This window comes from Pinus tabuliformis, chromosome 9 (genome assembly GCF_031772625.1).
Source record: "Pinus tabuliformis cultivar Carrire ecotype Pingquan chromosome 9, CPIR1, whole genome shotgun sequence".
Taxonomy (NCBI): domain Eukaryota; kingdom Viridiplantae; phylum Streptophyta; class Pinopsida; order Pinales; family Pinaceae; genus Pinus; species Pinus tabuliformis.
The window spans coordinates 987,528,449-987,553,639 of record NC_142307.1 but is presented as its reverse complement, the minus strand read 5'-3'; the positions used below and the strand labels follow the sequence as shown (position 1 = coordinate 987,553,639).

Here is a 25,191-nt window from a genome sequence, read left to right as displayed (position 1 = left end):
TTGTATGTTCTCATCGCTAGATTACCTACATTACAATTGGAATTCGTAAGCTTTTTCAAATGAAACATTTGAGACATAATTGGATTTCAAGGATAACTTCATTTACAAGACATGCATTCAAGCTTCCCAACAAATGTTTTTGAGTAGTCCAGCTATTTTCCCTTGTCCCGACCACCAAAAAAACAGTTAAAATCCCTAGAAACATATTTTGTGCTTTCAATTACGACAATCCCTCTAAATTTTGAATTTTATAAAATTTATAGACTAGATGTCACATTGGAGATTGCATACAATGATGTCAGCTATGACGCAAGGCTATCGAATTGGATTGAGTACCTGGATGGGACCTATTGAATATAGATCCCATTTTTCAAATCACCCGTTGAAAAAATAACATCCAAATCAGAAAGACATGCCAAATCCTATAATTTCTCTTGTTGGTTTTACAGATAATGAGAGATCATTATACTTGTTATTCAAATGTGCATGTGGCTAGGTGGGGAACCGGGCTAAACCCAACTCGTTTAAAACCAAACGAAAAAATACAAATGCAGTGAGATCCTCGGTTATTTTTTTGTCTCTCTCTGTTGCTGACTTTGGCTATTCCCCTTCCTGCTTTCCTGTCATACATATGCAAATAAACAGTGCATTTAGAGGACAGAGGAAGTATAAAATTTGATAAAAACATTATTCCAATGCATAGCAATGTAGGGAAGAGATTACCATATCCAAACCATATATTACATATGGTTTGCACATTATTTCCTGATCCTTGGGAAATCTGGAGTAACGAGATATTGTGGTAACACTCTTTGAATGCTATAGGCAATAGCCTAAGAAGTAAAACGTGTAAAAGTTCTCAACATTTCATAATTTGATCATTGAACACTTTCTGTGTATTCGATACCAAAGTCGGATGTTAATTTACCTAGGAAGTCAACTTGGTCCAGGCTAAATCCAAGGGATAGGTAAACAGAACTGATGTTCCTCTTGCAACTGATCCAGCTAGCAGATCCACGGCAGGACCTGTTCCCATGGCAGGGCAGTTATTTAAAATCCAGCAGCGGTATTTTCATATGTCATAAAATGCAATTCTGCATAAGGTACAATTATAAGGACACTCGCTACATTTCCTAAGGAAAGGTAAATAAAAATCAGAGATTCAGAATATGCCACAAAAGTACAAATAAGAAGGGAATTATTCTGATAGATTAAAATAATATTTACAAATATGCAGATATAAACCTTGTCACCAGATAACACATTACTTGTAAAATCAAAGTATTCCTTCATTTTGCAAGATCTATCCATGGATCTCCACACTCCCAGGGACCGAAAATATCCACGCCTTATTTAAATAGACAGATTACTAATTTTGGTCGTTTTGAAGCCTTGATATCAAACATTTCATATGATAACCATTTCAACTAAAAAAATACAAGTCAAGATAAATAGTCCATGATTCATGTTTGGATCTCTCAAAGGAATATCATCTCCAATAGTTTGTATTCCTGATAAGTCGTTGGAAGTGGAAGTTGGATCCACACATAATCACCACACTGTATGATGTAGCCACAACCTCCTTTTAATACATATGATAACCATTTCAACTAAAAAAATACAAGTCAAGATAAATAGCCCATGATTCATGTTTGGATCTCTCATAGGAATATCAACTCCAATAGTTTGTATTCCTGACAAGTCGTTGGAAGTGGAGGTTGGATCCACACATAATGGCCACATGGTGCCTTCATATCCAGTGCTTAAGTTGATTTGGGCTGCTAGGATTGAGAACAAATTTTTATTTGGGAATTGAAGTGGGTCAACATGGATTCAGGGTCTGAATCCCTGATTCACGTTTGCTGCAGAAGGATTATATGTAAGTAAAACTGCCAACCAACACTGTAAACTAATAAATAACATCGAAGGTGTTTTGTCTGAAGGAGGATTCTATAGAATTCAAATTGCCAACCATCATTTGAAGCTCATGTATAACATCAAAGGTGACTTATTTAACTATCGAATTCCTCCTAAACGTTCCAACATTTTCCATAGTTTTAATAGTTCCTAAAGTACAGTTTGCTATAAATTCGAAAGGAAACATGTCTTTCTGGCTTTTGGCCCTCAAGTCTGTGCATAGAGATTGCATTTCAAAGAATGTATATGAATGAAATAAAGCTTGTGTTGTGTAGTGTCATTATGACATTTGTATTGTTTAAATTTATGTTGTGTGTAAATAACTGATTTTCTTCAGAATTTTTGTGCACTGACTATTGCGGCCTATATATGCACCATTAAACAAGCCACAACAAATACAAAGCAGAAAAGGTTTTTGTGTTTACACAGTTGTTGTGTAAACATGTAACCATACCAAAAAATTCATGATATGATCGGTATGTGAGAGTGCACACTCTCAGAGGTGCTATTCTAACAATCTCGTGGCCTTGTCATCATAGACAAGTCTGTTCACAATATAGTATACGATTGAAAAAAGGTACAAGATGGCCACATATCACAGATATGGGATAGCATGTCCATATATATTTTCTCCATTATAGGTAGAAGTTCGAACACTTCCACCGAAACAAAATGTTCAATAGTTTCAACATATCAAATCTTTCCTAGTCTCCTCCCCTGCAATCTGCAACACTACTCCCGTTTGTCCCATAGTCCAACGAATGTATTCATCACCGACCAGGGACAACATATATTTTCTCGTATCATAAGCCAAATAGACAAAACCCCATGACAGGAAAACTAAAAATATTTTCTATGTTTGGACAGCCTATAAAATAGTCTGGACAAACTCAGGAAAACACAAAAATGTTGCAAATTAACATAAATAAGCAACATCTCTATTTGTTAGCTACAACAAGATTTATAGACATATTTCTGTCGAGAAAGAACATACTAGACATGAATATGGTTAAAATAAAATACTCTAGATAAATCGAACACATTTTTTCCTGAGTCTCTATGCTATTTAATTCTATACTTGAACGCCAGAGGCTAGGTCATATGCAGTGCAAGAGCATTATCGGGATATATGGAAACCTAAAATGGCAAAGATGAAGGTTCAAGAAGCTTCAATCATGCTATTTTTTAACTTAATTAATAGGAATATATGGAAGTCGATGCTAAACTTAATTAATTTTGAACGCACTAGTAGAAACTCAACTCAGGTAATCTTGGTAACATATCTTTTTGAATCCAATTTTTTTAGTCACATATCAGCCTCTCAAAATCTAGTTCTCAATCGTAAACATATAAAATTCAAAAGAATAAAAATGGGGGACTTTTAGCAATAAGGATCAAAATTAATTGAAAAAATTGTTCACCGAAAAAATTTAATATAATTCTCTTTTAATCGGTAAAGATGGATCATAAATAATTTCAATTCAAGTTTGATCTCAACTTTAGATCATTGTTGAACAATTATGCCTCTTCTTTTTACCCTCTTCAATAGTCACAAAACATACATCTAGAAGCAGTTTGATCTGCTACAACCACATATTTTTGAAGAGCCACTGGTACTGCATATTGTTGTGGTGTTAATCCTGCTTTAGAAAGAACTCGTCAAAATTTAGAATATTTTATAAAAGATTAATATCATTTTCATCTACTAAAAAACCCACTGATTTGAATTTTTTTTAAACAATTGACATAAAACTAGGAGTAGAATATACCCAAAGACTGACCAGGGTTTTGTGCTGATGTCACACCCCTATACTTTGGTGAAGCATTTTTTTTTGGTACCAATCCTGCATTGCTATACTGAACAATACGTGGACCCCACATATATCTTGGTGAGGCAGGATAGCCAGATGCACTGTGTGTTACTTGTGCACAAGCATACACTGTTGTTGTTGGACCAACATATAGTTGTGGAAACTGGGGAGCTTCATATGGATTGTAATATCCTTGCAACAAAGCAGGTAGACATAGACATATAAGACATGAACAAGTGAATTTAGACAAGGAATCTTCTCTCCCACCCCTTATTACAACCTAAAAGTTGGCATATAAAATATGGCTTTTAGTGTATAGTATCTTTGTTTGATTGAAAAGGGAACAATGACGTCCAAATATGTAAAATCTAAAGTGAACTCATTAGTATTGAATGCATAATGTAAACCAAAACCATAAATAATAAAAGACAAAGGTACATTCACAAAAACACAAAGCGGTTTTTATTAGTGATAATACCTGTGCAAAATTGAAATCTGAAGGATATGTTAGAAACCTGCAAATACACACTATTATGAGCATATATATCTATGTATATATATATATATATATATATATATATATATAATCACATATATATAATCACGTTAGGTAAGAAATTAATCTCATTGAAAATTTTCTTATGAGGATTGTCATTCCACAAGCTATCATATCCAAAAACAATATAACATGAATACACTATATTTTATGTTTTTGTGAATATCATCTTCGCTATAAGGTTTCCATGGGGCCCCTAGAGTAACCCATTGATTCCTAAACCTTGCAGCTCTTGGTCCTCAATTTTTCTCATTTAGGACATCCAGATTTTCATTATTGTTCACCATTGCATCATTACCTCACCCTCTTGGTCTCCCCTTGTCAAAAACATTCTAACTCCATTCATTTCCTTTAGATTCAAACCCATGTGCCCCAAATGCAATAATTTAAGTACCAGCTGTATTTTTGTGAGGATAGAGTATGTTAGATGGGTACCTCTGTTCATGAAGAAGCTTACACCTGAAATAATCCTAAATATATCAAAACACAAATAAAAAATGATAAATAGAAATTGTGAGTAGCATACCGTTATAGGAGGTAAAGGCTACATATTTTTCCCAAGTGGACTAAGAGATGTAGTCTGTGAAACCAATGATGACAATGGATTACTTTTGGGAGGCCTATATTGACCATCTGAAACTACTAGCCCATTAAGCGAAGAATAAACAATCATGATACCATCGTGGTTTGCAGGAAAAATATCCCTGCCATATCCACCATTATATGGAAATAAAGGCATTGGATAGCTAGGTCTTGGACATAAGGGAACACCATTAGTGTTCCCATTATTAACATTTCCATTTGTGTTGTCAATTAATGCCTGATTGGAAGTTGTGGATGTTGACACTTCTCCTGGGGCGGGGGGGAGGACGAACATACTGTGCATTTTCTCTAGAGCGTATTCAAAAGTATGAGGTAGTAAATGCTGCGAAAAAGTAGTATTTTAATAAGAGAATGAAAATTATCCCTCATCAAAACCCCATGAATAGTAATCATCCAATCATTTTGACCAAGGAGTTGCTGGAACATGACATAGCAGAGGAGTGGGGCAATCCAGAAGAAGACAACCCAATTGTTGAAATGGATAAGTTTATGGCTTCAAATTGCGGCATTGACATAGATAGAATGTTTTGTGAGAGGCCCATGGCTACGTTTAGACCATCGACAACACTTGTTGATGTCAAAAACATGGTATATAATGATATATCTTTCTATGGTTTGACAGATGAAGAATATGGCACAAATATGATTTTCTGTGGTGATGTAGACCCCATTGTTTTACATGACAAAATAACAAGCTTGGAGGATAAGAACTATGTTCCTAACTTCTTTGAAAATGAAGGGCATACCAACACATCCGTTAATGAAGAGTGTAATGTAGGTTTGGACATCCTCAATCTCGAAGATGAAGAATGCATGCCAGAACATCCACCATGACCGACACCAAATTTTGTTATGCTAAGAAGACAATCAACGAACAAAGACGAATGTCATGGTTTCCTCCATATCCTTGAAGTTGATTTTGATGATTTAAAATGGTATTCAGAAGCTAGGAAATTAAATGTTGACCCTTGTGATCCTTCTAGTGAGGAAAACATCAATGTACGAGTGAACAGTCAGATCTTACATTGTAGATTTGATGACCCTTCTATGTATGATTATGAAGATCGTTGCAATGAGGAAGAGTATCTAGACAACCTGTACTTAACTTGCATGCTTCAGTTGATGAAGAGGAATTGAGGGCATAGAATTATAATCTAATATTGGTATTTATCATCAAATTGACTACAACAACTACTATATGGTAATACTCAAATTTGAACAATTTCCTAACAAGCCAAATACTACAATACATAAGCCAAGTAGCAGGCTTTTTCATATGTTCGACAAGCTCTTGGTGTTATCAGAAGGATGACCTATTTTCTCAGGTGAAGCAAGAGATGCTATGGGATATTTTGATAGTTAAAAAATATATTTGTTAAAAAACTTGCATGAAACCATTCTAACAAAGCTCGTCCAGGCTAAATCTAAAGCCATAGAATAAAACCTATAAATAGGAAAGTGATTTTTAATGTAATCATATATAGTCCCTTACATTTCCATGTAGAGCATCCACCAAGGGACCACATCATTACTAACTTTAAAGCATAAGAAAAGAAAAGGTTTAGCTGAAATGAGGCAACGTACCTAGAAAGTTAAAGAACTAGCGTGCTTAGTGACCAAAAAATTGGTCAAATTGACAAAATATGCTGTGGCCTTAATGAAAAGTAGTATATGATTTTCACATCCTGCCTTGCAAGTGCAATTGTTATCCCAAGAAAATTAGGTTCCATTAGTACTGTTGCAAGTACTTGAAGTACTACTACAATGGGAGCCATATAAAGAAGAAGGTTCATAGAGTTCAGCTTCTTCCTAGCATTTACAATCATCAATAAACAAAAGGTAAATATCATTCATTTGAAGTTTAAAATGTAATAATATCATACATTTCAAATACTTCTTGGGATCATCTTTGAGGCAATGGTTTATCACATCTTTCCATATTGGCTTTTTAAATGCATAATGTTGTGTTACAAAAATATGTATTTTGATCAAAAGCATGTTTTTACTTTAATTATTTATTAGTAGGCAATCTTATGAAATAGCCCAGTGGCAGTACCTAAACTTCAATGCACACTCTATAAACTTATAAAGATAACTTAATTTTATCATAGCTCTCAATAGGTGGTGTGCATTGTTCAAAGTTAATATAGTGTAAAATACTATAGTAATTTGATGATAGGCAGAAAAATTACTAATTTCTAAAGAATCCATGAACCTTCCTGCTTTTAGCTTTTCTTATAGCATTCTAGTTCTAGTTCTAATTTACATCTACTCTCAATAGTCTCATTTTAGTTCTACTCACAATATTTCTCAAAGAAAAAGGTTTGAAGCACTCAACTATTACTTCAAGTAGTTCTTTCAATCAACACAACCATATTTGTCCAAAGCCAACTTGACTGCATTTCTCTTACATTTACAATTGATCAATAGAACAACATTACAAAATCCTTGAAAATGGAACAAATCTTTTCCATGGGAAATATTTTACAATAATTTAGAGTATCACTTCCAATCATACAAAAATTTATTCATCAAAGTTCAAATCATTATCAAGGAGAAACATAGCACTCTTGAAATTTCTTCCAATATCAACCCATTGTAGGGAAAGATCCTTTAGTTTCCAAATACAAGACTACCGTAAAGACATCTAATACACTAAAACACAGTGGGCAGCTTCAATTTTAAAATTTAATTACTGGTATTTAATAAAGATAACTCAATACAACTGACTGAACCAAAGGGTTGCATATAGAATAAAATAAAACATGTAGACAAGACTTTAACAAGATACCCTTCTGAAGAAATCAAAATCCCCTAAAGCACGGACTTGAGAGCTCCCGCAGCAGTTTCCATAATGCACATTATGAATCCATACAAATGAAAACTGAGCTCACCCTTCAAAATCTAGAAAACAAAATAACCCGAATTAATGTAATGTCTTCTTAGCATTGTCAATTGCCCAAAAGCATAAGACAAAATCTAGAAAACCCAAAGAACTAATATGGGTACTTTATAAACAACTAACGTAGGTATGTCACCATGCAATATCCCTACCAATAATATATATATTTATTTTTTCAAAAAATGCATCTTATATTTCATTCATGAACAAAAGAGAGTACATCATACAATTTACATCATCGGGCCAAAAATTTAGCTTGCAAATTTCCTCTCCCAACATAGCCATGAATTTCCAGCCAACAACCAAAAATCACATAGCATACCCCTACTAACAATTGTGTATATAGGCATATATATAAATGATATACTCCTTGGAGTGTCAATCCACTTCTGCATGTAGGTATTTCTTATCATCCAGGGGGTATCTAGCTCAATGGTAGAGCAGCCTGCCAGTCACGGGCAGGTCCTACTTTTGATTCCTTGCTTGTTAAGTTTTTCTCATGGCATTGGAACTATGGTCATGCCTAGAAATTCCCTAAGCTTGTGTACATAGAGATATGTATAAATGATATACTTCTGGGTGTCTCAATCTACTCCTGAATGTAGATCTTACCTGTCATCAAGAGGGCATATAGCTCAATGGTAGAGTATCCTGCCAGCTAGGGACAGGTCATGCCTTTGATTCCTTGCTTGTTTATCTTTTTCAACATGGTATCAAAGCTATGGTTGTGCACATGAATTCCCTATCCTTGGATATGAATGGCTTACATGGAAGCAGAGTGGGTATTAAAATTAAAGTATCAGTCCAAACCTGAACATGGACATTCCTGTCATCAAAAGGTTGTGTATCTTAGTGATTAGATAAATAAAGTGGTCAAGAGAAAGGATTGGGTTCAATATCTGATCTATCTACTTTTTCGATTCTTAGACTATTTAGTTTCTCCGCGTAGCATCTAGGTAATGGTTGTGACTAGGATTTCCCTATCCCAAGATCTGAAATTTCAATGTGGATTGAAGGGGAATGTTGGAGCGTCAATGCACACCTGAACATGTATGATATTCATCATCAAATGGGTATATAGTTCAGTATCAGAGAAAAACGGAGCAAGGGTCAAGTCCTAGGTTTGATTCCTAAGTTGTTCTAAATTCTAATATGTTATTAAAGCCATGCTTGTAGCTAGGAATACCCTATCCCTAGGTCTAAATGTTTGTTTTCAATTAACAGGGATGAAATCAACAAGAGGACATGTGGCTCAGTGGCAGAGCAGCCCTTCGGTTGGGTGCAAGTCCTAGATTGTATGGGCATATAGGCTCAATAGCAGAGAAAAACACCAGCAAGGGTCAAGTCCTTGGTTTGATTCCTAAGTTGTTATACTTTCCAATATGTTATTAAAACCATGCTTGTAGCTAGGAATACCCTATACCTAGGTCTAAATGTTTGATATCAATTAACATGGGGTGACATCAATAAGAAGGAATGTGGCTCAATGGCAGAGAAACCCTTCCGCTCGGTGCAAGTCCTGGATTATATGCCTAACCTGTCTAGTTTTTCAACATGGTATGAAAGCCATGGTTGTGACTAGGAATTCCTTATCCCTAGTACTGAATTACTTATATGGATTTCTAGGGTGTGTTGAAGTATTAATCATAGTTTTAAAAACTGAAAAAATGATAACCAAACCAGTACACCTATCAAACCAGTTTTTAAAATAGAACTGGAAAAATTGGACTATCAGATCTCAATGATCCTGTCTTTAAAAAAATACATGAAATAATTCATTGATAGTGTTGAACCTTGCGAGGACCTCTTCTCATGCACCTAGATCTGTGTTGAGGTTGACCTGGAGAAAGGTCTTTCTGCAACCATCAATATAGAAATGTACAACTATACGCACATTCAAGAAGTAGATTACGACCAACTTCCTTTTAAGTGAAAAATTGGTTATGATTATGGACATTTTGCCAGGAATTGTCCCAAAATATAGGAGGAGCAAGCTAAGCCAGGACAAGAAGGTGAAAAATGGAAAACAACCAAAAAAAGAAAAGGAAATAACAAGCAACAAACCCACAACAATCTTCACAGAGGGGGATATTGTAGTCAACCTCCTATCCCTCTCTCTCCGAAGTGGAAATCTTAGGGAAATGGGAAGGTACAAGTAATACAGCCAATCCTGGCAGCAAATCTGGTAATGACAACAACAAATTCGAAGTTTTATCAGCCGAGGTGGAAGAAGGGGAAATCCCATCTCACAAACCCCAAATCCCCTATCTTCTTGGAAAACAATACTCTTCTAGGCAACATCAACTCTCAGCACATGTTTCCCATTCTGCGGTATGAATAGAGACCAACATGGAAGGTTTATCAAAGAATGAAGAGGATTTATTATCAACCAAAAAGGAAAGTGTTTTTGGAACTACAACCAGCTAGGAGAATGAGAAAAATGAGGAAGAAAAACAAAAGAGATAGAGAGGAAGATTCGTTGCTCAAGATGAAAATCAAATAGAGAACTCCAGATTGAGAAAACTGAAAGGGAGAAAGAATTGGGACATCAATCCATCCTCCACAGCCCCCATTTAGGAGAAAACACAAGCAAAGGAAGTAAAAAAGGAGTTGGATCTGACCCCTCTAAAGGGGCCTCTTCTTCTAAAATAAAATGATGATCATATTATCCTAGAATTGTAGAGGGTTAGGCTCAGAAAAAAGAAAATCAGAAGTCAAATCCCTAATCTAAAAAGAAAAACCAACAATAGTACTTCTTCAGGAGACTAAATTAGAGGAATCACATATTATAGCACAGCAAAATAAGATCTAGTGTTGCAGTAATATGCTAGCAATCAATGCTTGTGGTGCTTCTGGGGGTATCAGCACTTTATGGGACCCTAGCCAAGTCCTCCCTCTAAACCATAAAAAATCACTCCATTGACTGCCTACTTCTTTCAAGGACCTATCTTCCAACTAGGTATTATTTATCATAAACATCCAAATGCTTATCCACTTTCAAGAGAAGCAAGAGTGTTGGGCCTCATTGTCTAGCATTCGAGATTCAAAGTTTCGAACCTTAAGAATATATGGGGGAAAATTTAGCACCACTATGTATGGATGGGAGAAGAAAGAAGGTTCGAGTGTAAGAGACCCCTTTCAGGAATATATGGAGGATCTAATGAGTCATTCCAAGCCCATAGGCATTCTCCCTTTGGGATTTCGCTTCACCTGGGGCAACACAAGAATAGTGGCCAGCCACATCACATCTAGAGTTGACTGATTCTCAATAGCAGATGAGTTTTTAGATGGTAACCTTAGCATTAAATCTTCTATTCTTCCTTGGAGTGGATCAGATCATTGTCCTATAAAGCCTGATCTGTTGCCCCCTTCAAATTTTGGTCCTATTCCCTTTCAGTTCAACCCAATCTGGATTGGCCATCCTGACTTCCATGAGTTGGTCTCCTAGTCTTGGTCCGCTTGGGTGAAAGACAGTCCTATAAAGATCTGGGAAGAAAAGCTTAGAAGATTGAAAGCTTGTAACAAACATTGGGCCACAAACTTTCACTGCTTGGAAACAATACATCGAAGCCTTGGAACAATAAATGACTCAAATACAGTCATCTTTGGATTCTGAATCGGTCACTCTGGATTTGCTACTTCAAGAAAAAAAAAATCCAGGAATATCAACCTCTGCTTAGAGTAGAGGAAAAAGAATCGAGGATAAAATCCCACGGTATCTAGCTAATAAGTAGGCGACAGAAATACTAAATTCTTCCACGGTTAGAAATCGAGAAAGAAGTAACACAATAAAGGAAATCTCAGCAAATGGGAGAAATATTAAATATTTTCACCATATAAAAGAAGCAGTTATGGCTCATTTCTAATCTACCCTCAGCAAGATGGTCCAATAGAGGAAGGAGAAGATTACATGTTAGAGCACCTTCCATAAGTCATTAGAGTGGAAATGAACCAACTTCTCACAAGTATGCCCAATGAAGAGGAGATTCATAGAACTTTGTTCTCCCTCCATCCGGACAAGGCCCTGGCCTTGACGGATTTCTGCTCATTTTTATCAGCACTTCTGGGAATTGATCAAAAGGGACCTTTGCAAAATGATCGGGTATTCTATGAAATAGGGGAGTATTATAGGAGGTACAAATTCTTCCCTTCTCGCTCTGGTGTCAAAAGAGCATAAAACATCCTCTTTTAATCGGTTCTGGCGTATATCTTTGTGCATTGTATTGTATAAACTTATATGTAAACTCTTGGCCGAGAGAAATAAAAAATTTCTTCCTTCAATTATTTCAGGAAATCAAGATAGGTTTGTCCCTAGCAGACAAATACTTGACAATGTAATCATTGTTCAAGAAGATATCATCTGCAACTACTCCAGACAAGACAGAGGTATGGCAATTAAATTAAATATGGACAACACACCTTTGACAAATTTAGGCACAACTTTCTCATAAAAGTGCTAAACAAAATGGGTTTCGACCCAAGATATATTCACTGGATAGATATGTGCATTAGCTCCCCCTGGATTTCTCCTCTAGTCAATGGAAGAATTTCCAGATTTTTAAAGCCTCATGGGGTTTAAGGCAAGGTTTCCCTTTATCCCCATTTTTATACATCCTGGTGGCTAAAACGTTGATCAGATGCTTGGAATATGAACACAGAAATGGAAACCTTCCTGGTCTCAGGTTCTCACCAGAGGTTAAAATCAAACCATTCACAGTTTGTTGATGACATAATTTTTCTTAGAGGATCTGCAATAATAATTGAAAGGTGTTTCAAGCACGTTTTGGACTGCTTCCTAATGGCTTTAGGTGGGCAACCCAAATCAGCCAAATCGCTGATATTTACTTGGAATATTTCCACTCTTAAAAGAAATTAAATACGGGAAGTTTTATTCTTCAACGTCATGGAGGACTAGAAAGAATTGAAATATCTGGGTATCCCAATATGCTTAAAATCTCAGCCCCATTAAATTTTACAAAATGTGATGTCTAGGATAAAAAATAAAAATGGATTCCTGGGGGGCCAGGTGGCTTAACTTAGTTGGTCTCCTTGTTCTAACTCGATCTATGCTCACTGCTATCCGTTTGTATCAGTTCTCGACCATACTCTGTCCCCAGTATGCATAGCAAACTCTAGGAAGATTTATTAGGAGAGTTTTGTGGGAAGGAAATAAACCCACCACAAAAAGCTTCATTTGGTTAATTGGGCCACTGTCTAGGCTCCCATGTCCCATGGTGGCTTGGGAATCTGGGATCCAACTTTGATGAATAAGCCTATGGTGCCAAACTAGCTTGGAAAATGAAAACTCAACTAGATGCATGGTGGGCGATGATTCTTCAGGCTAATTATGGTCAGCCCTCAGGTGATCCTCTTCTGCATTTCGGTTGTCAAAATTCTCTAGTTTGGAAGCTAATTTCCTCCTCTTGTAATTTGATTAAAGACCATGTAAGCTGGACCCTGGGTAATGGTAGGAACATCTTACTGTGGCAAGACTCCATTCTAAACAGACCCCCCTTGCAGTAAATGATGACCTCTCTACTATAAAGATGCTTTTGATGAACAAAGGGTTCATCAAACTCTCTCACCTGGTCAATTGAGACCAGTCTGGCAGATGGAATGGTTGGTTTCCTGACAATATTCCCCCTAATCTCCAGCGACAGGGCAGCCTTTTGCAAGCCAAGATGGCAGGATGTGTGCCATTGAATCAATTCATTGTAGATGAAATAAGCTGGAAATATCACATCTACACAGTCAAAATTGGGTACGAAAACCTCCTCTTCCAAGATCAAATACCTCCTAAATCTCTTAAAAGAAACTTTTATGGCTTCTCACTCACAAGAAAATATTTACTGCTGAAAACTTAAGAAAAGGATGGATCCAGGGTCCTTCAAGATGTCCCTTATGTAACCTTCATGAAGAATTTATCCCTCGTACTTTCTTATCATGCTCTTATACTTGCCAGGTCTGGTCACTAGTGCTTGGCCCTATGCAAGACAGAATGTGCTGGCCCTTGGATATTTCATCTTATACTTCAAAATAGAATATTCACTACAAAGGGTCTTGGGCAAGTAAACCTTGTCTAAAATGGCTATGGAGCTCTATTCCAAAATATGTCTGTTGGAAAATATAGTTGTTGTCTAAAATGGCTATGGATCTCTATTCCTAAATATGTCTGTTGGAAAATATAGTTGTCCCGTAACAATTCTATCTTCAAAATAAAAATATTCTCGCTAAAGCTACTGCCCTCACAACATTATCTTCGTACCTCAAATCTAACAGGGGTAAGCTTATTTCTATGGATCCCAATCTGGACCATTTGGAGCTACATTGGCTGTCTTCACTCTTGGATCCTGTTATCTCTCTCCCTATCCTCCCTCAAGTGAATCACTCTTTTGAGAAATACTGGAAATTATGTTTCTCCAATCAGGAATTTGCTAAATGGAAATATTCTCAAGACGGTTGGATATTATGTTTTGATGGAGCTGCAAAGAGGAATGTAGGAGTCGCAGGGTGCAGAGGGATACTTGTTCACCTTGGAGAATAATAGGGAATAAAGTATAGTTGGGGCTGAGGAAAGTATAGTTGGGGCTGAGGGTTGAGGACAAACAATAAGGTTCTGTTATATGGACTCTTGTTGGGCCTTCATATCACCAAGGAACAAAGCATAAACAAGGTAACTACTAAGAAACCATATTCCTCCAAACCCCTTGTCGTGTCCTGAAACCCACGAATCGAACACAGTTCGCTGGGACATGTTTCCCATGAGTGTGCATGGCATGTCCTGGAGAGTGGTATTCGAGGGACATGCAAATCTCGACAGCTTGCCCAGCGTGTCCTGATTTCAGGACACATGTCCCATAAAAAAGTGTTTTGTGCTACCAATAAATCCTATTTTAGGCTCATTTGGCACTTATTCTTGAGTGTGTGGGAGCTTGTACTAAAGGGTTTGGGAGAATTTTAGAGGTGGTTCAAGCAATAGGTAAGTGTATTTTGGTTCTATTTTTTTTACATTTTTGTTATATCAGTTTGCATGTGTATTTTTTCTTTATTTTTTTACAACATTCAGGGCTCAATCAAGGGAAGCAGGGAAGGGTCAAAGGAAGGGGAAGAATTTCCCCATTTGTGATGCCCCTCCTATTCCAATTTCATCAGGGTTTGTAAGTCTTCCCTATATTAGAAGTGGGGCTACAACGACAACTTCAAATGTTGAGGGCAGAATGAATAGTGGGGTTGCTCGAGCCTGTCACTTTTGATGATGGTGATACTGTTGAGGGGTCATCCTCCACACTAGTAAATGCAGAGATGAAATTGGACACAGAGGAGGAGGATGTAGGAGAGGAGAGAAGTGGTGACAATGACAATGATTTTGATTTTGATGATGATGATTGATGACTCATGAGTCATTAGCTACCTACTACCTTGAGGCTTGTAGTTGTTATGTATTTTCTATTTATATTTTCCATTGGCATTGCTACTACCTATGTAACACATTTTAATTTTGATGAATTAATGAGAAAAATGCAATTTCTTGTCTTTCTCCGATTGGATCATTGATGAATTTGTCACAATTTTATTTGTATGTGTAATGTTACTTTGTAAAAGTAACAAATCTTAAATTTACAATGTAGAATCTGGATTTATGTCTGAATTTATATCATGAATGAGAATTTGTGTAAGAAATATCTATTTAGTATATATATATATATATATATATATATATATATATATATAACGTGTCCTATTCTGGGGGTCAACGTGCCCGTGTTGGACATTCAAATTTTTGAGTTCTGCGTGTCCCATGTCCCCTTGTCAAGTGACTTAGGCTAACTGTGATTCACTTTTATCAATTCAGTTCCTGATCAAAATATCTAATCCCAGCAACAACTTTTTGAATCTTTTTCTAAAAAGGATTCTCAGATATCTGGATCATTTCCCTCATTTATTTTCTTCGATGTGTTAAGAGCCTAAAATGCTGAATCCGATGCCCAAGCAAATAGGGGGTGCCAACTATGTTGGAAATTGACAACTAATTATGTAAATTTGGGTAAAATGTATTAGTTATTAACAAGTTAGTTTTATACCGAAACATCGGTTATGTAACTGAGGAGGCTCATATAAAACTGATGAATGCCTGAACTATTGTAAGGAGAATCATTTATTGATTGAATAGAGATTCCAATCCCTTGCCCCGTGGATGTTTCCTTGACACTCTGTCAGGGTTTTACCACGTAAATCCTGAGTTATTACTTGTGTTGTTATATTCAGTTTCCAATTTGTTTCTTGTTTTATTAACTGCTCGAACCTACAAATGGTATCAGAGCCAGTTAGTTGAGTTGAAGGTCTTGGAGAAATTGGAGCTCGAGAGAGAAATCTGCTGCGTGCGTGTTAAAGATCAGAAATCTGCTGCGTGCGTGTTAAAGACCAAAAATCTGATGCATGTGTGTTAAAGACCAGAAATCTGTTGCGTGTTAAAGACCTCATCGCTGCATGGAGGCTCATTAATCTGCTGCGTGCATGTTAAAAGCTGTGAGTGCTGCGTGTTAAAACACTGTGTGTTAAAAGCAGTGAGTGTTGCGTGTTAAAAAGACCTGTGTGTTAAAAGCTACCAGAACTACCAAAGGCTGAGGAGGAGGAGCGTGGAAGCGTGGAACGAGGAACGATATGCAAGGAATCTGCGTGGACCAGAGCGTGTGAAGACCTGAGCCATCTGCGTGGACCAGATCAATCTGCATGGACTAGAGCCATCAAGCACTGGAAGAGGATGACCATGTGTGCCTCTGCGTATCCCGTACCAGAACCACTACCTGCCAAGAAGGTCGCCTGCGTGTGAAGAAGGTTTTGCCTCTGTGGAAGATCCGGGTAAAATAATTTGAAAGCAATTTCTTTTCCCAGGAAATTTTTCCAGAAATTCATTAAAATTTGAAGGAAAGAAAAACGGGTTTTTTCATTAAAATTTGAAGGAAAGGAAAACAAATGGTTTTTTGAAGGAAAGAAAAACAAAGGGTTTTTCATTAATTTGAAGGAACAACAAGATTAGTTTTTTTGTTAAAAAAAAAAAACCTAGTTGAAGACAGAAATCAGGGTTTTAAAAAAGGGACAACAAAATTAGTTTTTTTTGTTGAAAAGAAAGAAACCCTAGTTGCTAGCAGATTGTGGTGAAATTTAACACTAGAAGTATAGTCTAGAACAAATTAGAAAGAAATGGCCAAAATGTCGAATGCAAAGTTCGAGGTGGAGAAATTCACCGGCAAGAGCAACTTTGCTCTTTGGAAACTGAAAGTTAGGGATTTGCTGGTGCAACAAGGGTTGCACAAGGCATTGGACGGGGCAAATAAGAAACTTGCAACCATGACTGATTCGGACTGGGAGGACTTGGATGCCCGAGCTCTCAGTACCATCAGGTTATGCCTGGCGGATGAAGTTCTCTTCAACATTGTTGAAGAGAGTACAACTTCAGGTTTATGGGAAAAACTGGAAAAACTATATATGACAAAGTCGTTAACCAATATAATTTATTTGAAAAGACAACTGTACAGTCTTCGAATGAAGGAGGGTTCAAAAGTTGCAGAACATTTGAATGTTTTTAATACACTTATATGCCAATTAACAGATATGGAAGTTAAAATTCAGGAAGAAGACAAAGCTATAACCTTGTTGTGTTCTCTGCTCGAATCATGGGATCACTTCGTAACTTCAATCAGTTTGAGCACCGCTGATTCTTTGAAATTTGAATCAGTTGTGGGAGCTCTCTTGTCTGAAGAAGTACGAAGGAAATCCAGTAATGAAACAGTTGCATCAGAAGCCATGATAGCTAGAGGACGGTCAAAGGAAAGAGGAGAAAAAACAAGGGGGTCTTCCAGATCTAAATCAAAGGGAAATAAGTGTAAGGCAAAATGTTGGCACTGCAATAAAATTCGACACCTGAAGAAAGACTATTGGAAATGACAAGAGTCTGATAACTCGAAGAAGGAAGCAAATCAGGTTGATTCAGGTATGATAGACGAAGTTTTATCTGCTGAAGAATTATGTATGATAGATGAAACTTCATGTAATGTCTCTTAGGGTGTTGAAAGCTAGCTGTTAGACTCTGGTGCTTCTCATCACATGTGTCCACACAGAAATTGGTTTACTTCATATGAAAATGTAAATGGTAGTTCTGTGTTTATGGGTAATAACGTATCATGTCAGACTGTTGGGATGGGAAATATCAGGATTAAAATGTATGATAACACAGTTAGAACATTAACTAGTGTTAGACATGTACCTGATTTGAAGAAAATTTTGATTTCTTTGGGAGTGTTGGATTCGGATGGTTATATGTTTACAGGTCAAAATGACGTGCTGAAAGTCTTTAAAGGCGCCCTAGTTGTTACGAAAGCAGAAAAGGTCGGAAATCTTTACAGACTCAAAGGAAGTACTCAGATCAATGAAGCAACGATTGTGTCAGAAAAAGAAGAAGAAGATACTCGCCTATGGCATCAACAATTGGGTCACATTAGCGAGAAAGGTCTTCAGGTACTGATGAAACGTAAATCACTTCCTGATTTGAAATCCTTGAAGTTGGATTTCTGTAAACATTGTGTGTATGGAAAACAGTGTAAATAGAGATTTAAAACTAGGAATCATAATAGTAAAGATATTTTAGACTATATTCATTATGATCTGTGGGGACCATCTCCTGTTGTATCATATGGAGGTGCTCTATATTTTTTAATGTTTATTGATGATTTCTCCTGTAAACTTTGGATCTTTATGCTAAAAAAGAAAGCTGATGTATTCAATGTCTTTAAACAATTTAAAGCAATGGTAGAGAAAAGAACAGGCAAATCAATTAAATGTTTAAGAACTGACAATGGTGGTGAATTCACTTCAATAGAATTTGAACAATACTGTAAGGATGAAGGAATTGTTAGACACAAAATTGTTGTTTATACTCCTCAGCAAAATGGTGTTGTTGAACGTATGAATCGGACTCTTATGGAAAGAGCCAGAAGCATGATCAGCAATGCTAACTTGCAAAAGGAGTTGTGGGCAGAAGTAGTATCCAATGCTTGTTATTTAGTTAACAGATCACCTTCAGTAGCAATTAATAGTAAAATTCCTGAAGAAGTTTGAACAGGTCAGTCTTGTGATTATTCACATTTAAGGATATTTGGTTGTGATGCTTATTCTCTTATTCCTAAAAATCAGCGTTCAAAATTAGATCCAAAATCGAAATGTTATGTCTTTGTTGGGTATGACTATGCAGTGAAAGGATACAGGTTGTGGGATCCTACATCGCAGAAGATAGTCATTAGTAGAGATGTAACATTTGATGAATCTTCTCTTTTAAAATCAAAAGTTAAAAGAAGTGAACAGGAACTGGTATCGCCAAATCAACAAGTTCAGTTGGAGGCTAGATTTTGGTGATAGTGAAAAGGAAGAAGAAGCTTCTGGAGAAAAAGGTGTTAAAGATACAAAGGAAATTGTTGAAGTTTCTGAACCAGTTTAGCAACCAGTCACTCTAAGAAGGTCTACAAGGGAAAGAAAAACTCCCAAAAGGTATGAAGATTCTGCTTCATCTTTTTCTTTGATTACTGAAGATGGGGAACCTTCTTGTTATCAGGAAGCAGTAGATGATACAGATAGCGAAAAATGGAAAATGGCTATGGAAGAAGAAATGGATTCCTTAGCCAAGAACAATACCTGGGATCTTGTAGAACTTCCTGAAGGGAGAAGTGTTGTTGGATGCAAATGGGTCTTCAAACTGAAACAAAAAGTTGATGGAAGTATCGAAAGGTATAAGGCGAGACTGGTAGCAAAAGAGTATTCTCAGGTTGAAGGTATCGACTTTCATGAGATTTTTTCACCAGTTGTAAACCTTGTTTCTATTCGTACTGTGTTAGCACTAACTGCATTACTTAACTTTGAGTTAGAACAGTTAGATGTTAAAACAACTTCTCTACATGGTGATTTGAATGAAGAGTTATATATGGAACAACCAAAAGGTTTTGTACAAGGTCGCAGTAGAAGATTAGTTTGTAAGCTCAGGAAATCATTGTATGGTCTGAGGCAGTCTCCCAGACAATGGTACAAGAAGTTTGACTCCTTCATGATGAGCCAGAAATTTATAAGAAGTGAGTATGATCATTGTGTATACTTCAAGAGTTTCAATGACATATTCATTATCTTAGCTTTGTATGTTGACGATATGCTTATTGCAAGCAAAAGCATGGAAGAGACCAACAGGTTAAAGGCTCAACTTTCTAGGACATTTGATATGAAGGATCTTGGAGCAACAAAACATATCTTGGGCATGGAGATACACAGAGACAGGAAAAATGGTAAGCTTTGGTTATCATAGCAGAATTATGTGGAGAAAGTACTTGAAAAGTTCTATATGAACAATGTGAAACCTGTTAATGTTCCATTAGCTTCCCATTTTAAGCTTTCATCGGTTTTGAGTCCTAGAACTGATGAAGAAAAGCAGTATATGTCTCATGTACCATATGCAAATGTTGTAGGCAACTTAATGTATGCGATGGTATCTACAAGACCTGACATTTCACATGCAGTTGGAGTTGTCAGCAGGTTCATGGCAAATACAGGTGAAGAACATTGGCGAACAGTGAAATGGGTGCTTCGATATCTAAGAGGCACAAGTGACCGTTGCATCATCTTTAATGGTAGTGAAGGATCAGTTTGCGGATATGAAGATGTTGATTATGCAGGTGATTTGGACAAAAGAAGATCTACTACAGGTTATGTCTTTACTCTTGCAGGTAGAGCAATTAGTTGGATGTCAAAGCTTCAAGAAGCAATCGCGTTATCCACTACTGAAGCAGAATATATAGCTGCTTCAGATGCCAGTAAAGAAGCAATCTGGTTAAAGGGTCTACTTGATGAGATTGGAAGGACGCGGGAGAAAGTGAATGTACTTTGTGACAGTCAAAGTGCTATTCACTTGGCTACAAATCCTTCTTATCATAGCAGAACCAAGCACATTGATGTAAGGTATCATTTTCTGAGACATGTGATCGATGGCGGAAAAGTAGCGCTTCAAAAGGTCCATACGCGAGAAAATTGTGCAGACATATTCACAAAGCCAGTTACAGTAGAGAAGTTGCGATGGTGTTTAGCTTCTCTTGGCTTGCAGAAAAGATGATGAATGGGCATGGGCAAGGGATTAGGAAAATTGTTATCAAGGTGGAGTTTGTTGGAAATTGACAACTAATTATGTAAATTTGGGTAAAATGTATTAGTTATTAACAAGTTAGTTTTATACTGAAACATCGGTTATGTAACTGAGGAGGCTCATATAAAACTGATGAATGCCCGAACTATTGTAAAGAGAATCATTTATTGATTGAATAGAGATTCCAATCCCTTGCCCCGTGGATGTTTCCTTGACACTCTGTCAGGGTTTTACCACGTAAATCCTGAGTTATTACATGTGTTGTTATATTTAGTTTCCAATTTGTTTCTTGTTTTATTAACTACTCGAACCTACAAACTAGAAGTGATTCAATTCATCATCAACGATGTTATGGGATAGAAGACTACAAAATATGGATAAAGAAGACTACAAGCTATATAAGACAAGCCTTAGTTTTTGAGGGGGTTTGTCATTTGCAAGATCTCTCCTCGTATCTGTCTCTGTTAGAGATAATATTTGGCTTTTGGATTCTACTCGCTTTTTTCTCAGTCCCTCAAAAGTGATGAAATCCTAGAGCTCCAAACTCAACATAAATAGTGTCCCCTCTAGGAAATTGCAATCTCAGCAATGGATTCTTTTCTCTGTCAGGCGAAATTTTTCCACAAACCAGAAGGATCTCAGCAGTGCCTATAATTTCAAGAAATCAGTGACTGATCCTGACTCCAGACCCTCACTTTCCTTACAGTCTTTCCTATGTAGTATGGACTATCCATACCCAAGATGGCGCATCCTTGACTCTAGCCGTTGAAGGTCAAACAATGAAGAAGAAAATGGGCAAGCGAAATAAGAGCAGGAAGGCTTTACGTTGTAAGTTTGCAGACTCTCAGACCAACAGTCAGATGAATGACTTGGCGAGTAGCATGGCTAGAGGAAACCATTTCCATCTCATAATTCATGAATTAAGAATACCTCTACGCCTATCCATTCTAAAAATCTTGAATGAGCCTGTTTTTTAAAGTGAAATTATTTTCTAGGCAGTTTTGCAAAATCTATAGCAATAGTGGCAAAACGGGGATGCGCTCCTCTAAAGGTTTGTCTGACCAAATCTTAGTATGTAAGGAAGGAATTAATTTGTATCTTCCAGCAGATGTGAGTCCTATGGAATATTTGTAATCATCTCCCGGTTTTATGGCCACTTTCCGGGAGTGGATTTAATACATCCCCTACTCGTCTTTATTAAAAAGAAAGAAATTATTGAGTACAAGGGTCTAGAGCGAGAAGTGATTAACAAGTGATGACCACCTAACTAGGTTTAATTAGGACATTTTGTTACATTAAATTTCCACCCATATCTTCATGAAAGTTACGACGTTGAGCTCTGTCAAAACACTATGGGATTGTTTTCTCACTGAATTGAAAATTTTCAGCAGAAAAATCTGTTGAGTTAATTGTTTGATCTAGAAGAATTTGGGCCAGGTTGCTAATACAACTTTGGCATTTCTGGGAAAGGATAGCTCATCCCATATGCAAATTTGTCTTCCATAGACTTGAAAATACATCTTAGCTAAGAAGGTATAGTGCATTTGTATGCAAATCAATCTGTCGAATGACATGCCCATAAGGGGTAGCCCTAGTGGTTGTGACTCACAGTGATAATGCCTAAGCCAAACTAATTTAAATCCTAGCTAGCATTGCTCAGTATGTTTGTGGGGTATCATATCAGTTTCCTTGGCCGGAGCATAATGTGATCCTTAGTGGAAGCAATGATTATATGTTCTACTTATTGATTTTGCTCTTAATGCTTGGGAAAAAAAATATGTCGAATGAAAAATTATCAACATTCAAGTAGAGGATTTAACAATATGAATACTTTTTTTTGCTACTAAAGTCTTGATATTGTTGCCTTCTTACATCTAGGAGTGCCCCAGACACCATTGACACCCAGTCCCCCAAGAGAATCAAGCTCCTCCAACTACCAAACCCTAATTAACAAACAAGTAGAACAGATCCACCTACCCCTAGTTTGCGGAGTTCTCAAACACATTTTAACACAGGCACGCCAAATAGGCCACCATCACCTATGTTGGATAGGGGATACAACATAGAAAGGAAAGGTGTCATTTAGTAAACTTAAGGCATTGAGAATATTTTCTCTCCCTCACAGACTCTAACCTTTAATTCATCCAGGATGCTAAAATAGTCAGATGGGGTGGATACCAATATGACAACAATACTAGGGTTGGTATGTATCTTTCACCCCCAAATTGAGCCTTCTCGGAGAATGTTTGGGATGTTTTAGATGCTAATAGAAAGTACATAGTCTATTGATTATGCTAATTTATTCATAGCCTAGACATAGTCTATATGTAAGAAGTGAAAGTGACAGGATTTTTTCTCAAGACTTCACTTAATTTCATTTGATCTAGTGCCAAGGCATATAGATCTGATCCTCGGAAGGGAAAAGTTCTTTAGCAATGTTGTTGTCAACCATAGTTGCTACCTATGTTACATACTAGGGCACATATCCTATCTAAAGATTGGCCAAGGTTTTGTTACAACTGAATGGACATATGTTAGGGGTTGCCAACATCTATGCTCCAAATGATGCTTTGGAATGTGTAATTTTTTTCCATTGAATAATTGAAAAGCTATCAGATTCCAACTGGCTGATTTGTGGGGACTTCAACATGGTTGAGCCATAATGACAAGAAGGTCTTCTTTCTTCCTCACTATTAGAGCCCTGAAGATTGGGAGGCTTAGTTCAGTCTGTGGTCCATCTTAGGTATATACAACCATAATGTCTATGGAAGGAATGATCTTAATTTTAGAAAAATAACATTAAAGAAGCTTGATTGGGGACATGCTCTAGAATCAAAACGTCTCCACAATTGACTGTCAAGGCTTCATGCATGTTCGACAATTAATAAATATTACCGCTGACCTTTTTTTAGCATCTTTTAAGTGGGTTGTAAGCCAAGCATGTCGCGGTCAAACTATCTTCTTAATGTGTCTCTCCTTGAGAACCTTAGTTGCCTACGATAGCATCCATCTCCTTGTTTATCAAGCTTTCTCTGATATTTGATTTTGAATCCTTTAGGGAAATTAGTTTCAACCTCTTTGGAAAAATGACCTACCGTGACGATTGTTACCCTACCCTTTTTTTAATTATGCTAGTTGTGTATATGTTATCAATAAAAATTCAAAGCATGTTTAACAACAACAAAAACAATAGACCTAAAATTTTGGCTGCTAAAGCCACAAACCCATAGAAATCACCAAAAATAAGACGAGTCAACCCATAATTTTTTAATAAAAATACCCCAAATTATTGTTTTTTTAACATTTAATTTAGTGGAACTAAACACATCGTATCAATGCAAGCCATCCTAATTTTGTTGTAGCTTACATACATATGTCAATTTAGTCACAATGAATACATGGATTGAATTTCACAATTTAAGTAATATGCTCTAACACCAAACTCCCCACCACCTTCGAGGTTCTGAACACCCACCAGAGGTCATCAATTTGAACTATAAGAACAAAATAATTATGCAAAAATGGTTTTTATTCTTCGGTTAAATTCAAATTGGGGTTTCCACAGTGCCAACAGAGGTGATGGGCTCGAATCCCGAAGAAAAAGACTCAAGATTCAATCCCAAACCACAAAACTCAAAATAAAATTTGAATTTAAAGAAGAAAAAAAAAATGGACAAAATAACGTACTCACACAAAATTTATATTCAGCGTCTTCTCAAAGACCACGACCTTGCCTCTTGAATTGAGCATCGTCAGCATGCCCTCACCCTCATTCCTCCTATCGCTCTCCATAGAGGTAGTGGGCCAAACCTTTCTTGTGACTATAACCAAGGGCTCGGCTTGTTATGGGTTGCAGGTTCAATTCTCACTATTGCTGCCATTGTCCTACGTAGGTGGGAGGAGTGACCTCAAGCCTGCTATTGGTGGGATGGGCATATTCGGTAAGCTTTGAAGGGATTTCAAATGAGACTAGAATTTGAACCATGTTCTTACAAGGATTACTACGAGGCCAATCCCCAACATAGCATCGTGCTCTGTGAGGACTATGCGGGTTATTTCCTGAGAGATTTCGTGGCCTTGGGATGCAAGAGCATTCTTATTTTTGCAATGCTTTATACCCTCCATCAGAGTTTTGAATGTGAGATTGTTACTCATAAGGAACATATTAGGGTGGAAGTTTTCAAGCTATCAAACTCTCTATGTAATGGGGAGAATAAGTGTTTGCGGC

General features: G+C 36.9%; 1 long non-coding RNA gene across 18 annotated transcripts; it reads right to left on the bottom strand.

The window, feature by feature from the left end:
• Positions 1–229: 229 nt before the first annotated feature.
• LOC149152041 (uncharacterized) lies at positions 230–25,191 on the bottom strand. Of its 18 annotated transcripts, none has more exons than XR_016262748.1 (5): positions 24,655–25,191; positions 7,679–7,791; positions 929–1,094; positions 724–833; positions 230–620 (listed from the first exon to the last, which is right to left on the bottom strand). It is a non-coding gene; the product is annotated as an uncharacterized LOC149152041 (long non-coding RNA). The 18 variants fall into 18 exon arrangements; XR_016262754.1 differs by having other exon boundaries at positions 724–781; XR_016262747.1 differs by having other exon boundaries at positions 929–1,026.